This window comes from Mandrillus leucophaeus, unplaced genomic scaffold, assembly GCF_000951045.1.
Source record: "Mandrillus leucophaeus isolate KB7577 unplaced genomic scaffold, Mleu.le_1.0 Scaffold660, whole genome shotgun sequence".
NCBI classification, from domain to species: Eukaryota; Metazoa; Chordata; class Mammalia; order Primates; family Cercopithecidae; genus Mandrillus; species Mandrillus leucophaeus.
The window spans coordinates 381,682-386,649 of NW_012107142.1; positions in this window are offsets into that span (position 1 = coordinate 381,682).

Below are 4,968 nucleotides of genomic sequence, written 5' to 3' on the forward strand. Positions count from 1 at the left end.
TGAAGCTATGGAGATAATGAATGATTTGAGTTTCTAAAAAAGTTTTGCTTTCAGGTTTTTGATGACCTAAAAGAGAAGCAAAAATAACAACAAATGCTTTAAATGGCTGCCCATGGTTCAGGGGGGCGGTTGGAGGGTGGATGATAAAATGGAAAACAAAACGAGAAGAGATTTGTGAACGAAAGATCAGGATGCGCTATTAGCTGAAAAGTGTGTGTTTCACTAAATATTTCCCACTTCAGATTTTTTTTTAAAAATCTTTTTTGAGGAGATTTTGGAGATGTACAGGTAGAAGTCAGGGGATGGTGAAGACAACTGAAACTTCTTTCGGGCCTGAGACTTTGCTGGTGAAATCAAAGTCAAAGGACTGTGTGTGTGAGGGGTCAGCAAGGGCATTTGGCAAACAGAAAGCTGCAGTAAGCAGAGAAGACAGTGATGTCACCACGAAGTTACTAAAAATGTGTCATGTCACTGGGTGTTACCTGAAGGCATTTCCCAGCAGAGAGGAAATAAAAAAGTCATAGGAGTGGGAGGTAATAAATGGGCACCATGGATGTCGCTCATGAGTCTCGCTGAAGAAGGTGACAGGCTGGGTTGGTGTGGAATTGTTTGTGTGAGCACAAGAGTTCAGGTCCTGAAAAGCACGAATAGCCTCCACCCCTTGCGTCTACTCACTTTCTGCCCTCACAGTCAAGTTGTTTGGTGTTGCTATCTTCACTTCCTCACTGTCGTCATTCCTCAGCCAGCCGCCTTGTTTCTCATCACTCCTTTGAAGCATCTCTCTCCAGGGTCACCTGCGATTTCCAGCCATGAAATCCGCAGGTGCCTTTCTGCACCTCCTCTCCACCCCATCCTTCCTAGATCTGTTTCTTTTGCCACTGCTTCTTTGCCTCTTCATTTTTCCTGTAAAAAGGAGCCTTGAAGTTGGCTCTTTTTATCTTTTTAACCCTTTTCTATCTCAAACTACGTCCTTAGCTTTCCTTTCTGAAGGCTTCAGATCTTAGAATTCCAAAACCAAATATTTCTTCCTAGCAGTCCATCTCATGCTTCCAAGTGAGAGCTAAGTACTGCCTACTGCCCTGTTGGCAGCTCAGAATCAATATGGTAGAATCAAACACGCTGCCCAGTTCCCCACCCTCTTCTGCAGTCCACTCCTCTTGACCTTAGTGTTTCTGACACTGGGACTGCCATTCTGCCTGCCATTCAGCTTGAAATCTGTCATATTTCACCTTTGTTGATGTTACTCCTCCTTCAAAATGGCTTCTCAGCAACAACGATAAGCCCAAACTCCTTCACCCAGCATCCAAGGTGCCCCAGGACCCAGCCCCAGTTGATATTGTCTGGGATTCTCTCTCTGCTTGCTCTCAACTCTCTTCACCAGCCCACAACATTGCTTTCTGCTTCCTGAACACACCCGTGCAGCCACACCTCCTCATGGCCTATCTTTTACTTCCCTCTGTCAGGAATGCTTTATTTTTCTGCCTGCCAAACTCAGGCCTATCAAGGTCCAGTTCAAAAAGCCACAGTCCTATCATCTGGCAGTTTAAAATTTAATAAACCTGACTACAGACACTGTGTAAATGGCAAAGATAACAGCAATAAAGATAAAGGCATAGAACAACTGAAGATAATACAGACATATTGTTTATAATATTCGAAATGAGTAAGGTAGTCCTCTGTTTCTAAAAAATACTTTTTCACCAATTTTTGCATTAAAATATTTAATGGGTGCATATCATATAAATAAGACACTCATTAGAATTGAAACGCCAAATTCTGTACACTTTCACCTACCAAAATATTCCTTAGAGAAAAAAAGACAAGTTGAAATCTAGAAAATAGTCAAAGACATGTTTTGTCTAAATGAGTATTTTAAAATTCTGTCAGACTTTCAGATTAAATCATATTAAATTTTTAAAATCTGACAAAAAAGGGCATTAAATTTGTTCTAAAACAACTTGCTAACACAACGTACAAAACAAAAGTGGTTAACAGACAAGAAGTACCTATCCCTGACACTTAAAAAAAAAAAAGAAAGAAAGAAAAAAAGAAAAATTAACAGCTTTCAAAATGCATACTCCTTACAGAACTGTGTCCAAAAATACGGATTAAAAACAACATCACTCACATGATTATGATCTAGAAAATGTCAGAAAATTTAAAAAAAATGTATGAGTAAATACATGAGCTCAGCAAAGAACCTCATTTGAATCTACAAGTAAAAATTGTCAAAAAAATAACGTTATAAAATACATAGCTATCCTCAATAGAGTCAGGGCATATGAGGTTTAAGTAAAGACAATTTAATATCTGATTCAGATACATAGTGGAAAACTGTTAGTGATACATCTGGGTACTAGTTGAGAAGACTAACTAAACCCCCAAAAGTCATGATTCTTAAAGTAATCAACAAATTTAATGCAATAATCATTAAAATCTTATGGAATGCTCTATAAAATTTAGAAACATTGTAAAAAAGCACTCATCTTAAATGACAGTTAGCAAAAATATCAGATAATAAAAATTATTAAATGGCAAAAATGCTGTTAGATTTAAAAGTAAACCATAAAATAACATATATCAAAACCATAATAATAACAGGAAGAATAATCAATGTACTAGAGTAAAAAAAGCAGCCCATCAGAAGAACACAATTGATGTCAAGCGAGAAACAACACATAAATGTGGAAAAGATTCACTATCATATAAATATTTTGGGAATGACTGGATACCAGAATAAAGAAAAATAACCTGGAGTCATCCTTCATACAACATACTACATGAAATTCCAAGTAAGCCAGGAATTAATAAATCTTTAAAAATAAAACAGAGCAGCACACTCTTATCAAACAAATTTCTGTGTATTTAAGACATGGAGATTATATTATGAAAAAGAATAGAGCCAATTTAAATACAAATTTCTAAAATTTTGCCCAAAAATATAATTAAGAAGAAATAACAGAATAAAAAATGTAGGTTAAACACAATTAATGGAGCTCATGATCCAAAAGATAAACTACTTTGATGCAGTCATGTAGAATGTATGTCCTGATTCTAGGGGAAAATGCAGACTGCGAGTCTTCATGGATAAAAGCCCCACCACTACTAGCAGTCATAATCAAGCAAAGTCAAACAACGTACATCACTGTCACACACTTACTAAACCAGCAAAATACATGAAAGTGATTGACACTGGCATTGATTGGTCAGTGAGGAAACAGGTACACAAATAAGAATTTGTAGATTTCATAAATGTTTCAGTCTTTTTAGAGACAGTCAGGGATTATATGATTCTTTTAAAAGAACATAATTTACAGTACTTAATCTACAAAGTTTAATTCAAATAAATAGAGATATGGTGAAAAAAATCAGTAAAAAAATCCTCCTTAATTTTAAAAGTATGCTATCAATATCAATGAGTACACATACGGTCCACCATTATAATCACTTCTTCAGAAATACACTCAACTCCCTTACCCTCTCTCTCTGTATTGCTTTCAGACAACTCCTTATCCATGGTAAAATGTGCCCTCACCTTCTTGTTTGCTGTCTGTCCTCAAGTAGCCTCCTGAAACATGTTAAACATTTCAGACCTCAAATTGGTGCTACATACTGTCTGCCAACCCTACATAGTTTCTCTTGTAAGCGCTATCCCACACTGCATCACACCATCTTCTTTCTTTTCAAACCTTTCGCATCCATCCTGATCCCACCCATACTGCTGATGTTCCTTCCTCACATATTATTGAGAAAATAAAAACCAGAACAAAACCTGCATTTCCAAAACTGCAAAACTGCATATGCTTGCAGACACCTTCTCTTATTTGCTGTTATTACTATGGAAGAAGTGTGCCTCCTCACAATCCAGCTCTCATGCCTCTGCCACCATCTTACTGAAATGTTACCATCGTTCAATGCAATCTATTGTCATCTCTTAAAATACCCTTCTCTCTTAGCAACTCGAACACCATTCCCCTTGTTTTTCTCCTGCCTTTCTGACAACTCATTCTGTCTCCTTTGCTGGGTCCTCCTCTGCCTACATCTAAATGACAGCCTTTCCCAGAAACTTGCCCCAAAACTTCTTTTCTGTCTAGCCTCTTTTGAGGCTATTACATCAATTTCCTTGGTTGTTTGTTTCTTTGCTTGAGACAGGGTATTGCTCTGTCGTCCTGACTGCAGTGCAGTGGTACAATCACAGCTCACTGCAGCCTCACTCTCTTCGGCTCAAACAATCCTCCCACCTCAACCTTTCAAGTAGCTGGGACTACAGGCGTGAGCCACTGCACCCAGCCCCAAATTGTCACATTCTTTTTTTTTAAATCCTGTTAATTTCACTTTGTTGTTGTTGTTCTAGAGATAGTGTCTCACTGTGTTGCCTAAGTGTGCTGGTCTTGAACTCCTGGGCTCAAGCGATCCTCCCACTTTGGCTTCCCAAAGTGCTGGGATTACAGGTGTGAGCCACTGTGCGCACTTTCCTTGGATTTAAATATTGTCTTTGTCCTGATGGATCTTTGTTCTAGGTTCTAGGAATATGACTCTGGAGATCTAAATTTGTGATCCAGCTGCATATGTAAGATCCTATTTTGATGTATCTCAACTTGGACTCAACTTGTCTTGAATGAAACTCTCGGTGTTGCATTCAAACCTGTTCTACCAAGTTCTTATCTTTCACATCATCCATTCAGTTTCTCAAGCCAGAAACTCATGAAGTCATTTTTGACCTTCCTCTTTCCTTCAACCCATATATATGTGTGTGTGTGTGCGTGTGTGTGTGTGTGTGTGTGTGTGTGTATGCTATCCTTCCCCTACCCCCCATGCCCTGACAGCCTGACAGGCCCTGGTGTGTGATGTTCCCCTCCCTGTGTCCATGTGTTCTCATTGTTCAGCTCCCACATACGAGTGAGAACATGTGGGGTTTGGTTTTCTGTTCTTGTGTTAGTTTACTGAGAATGATGGTTTCCAGCTTCA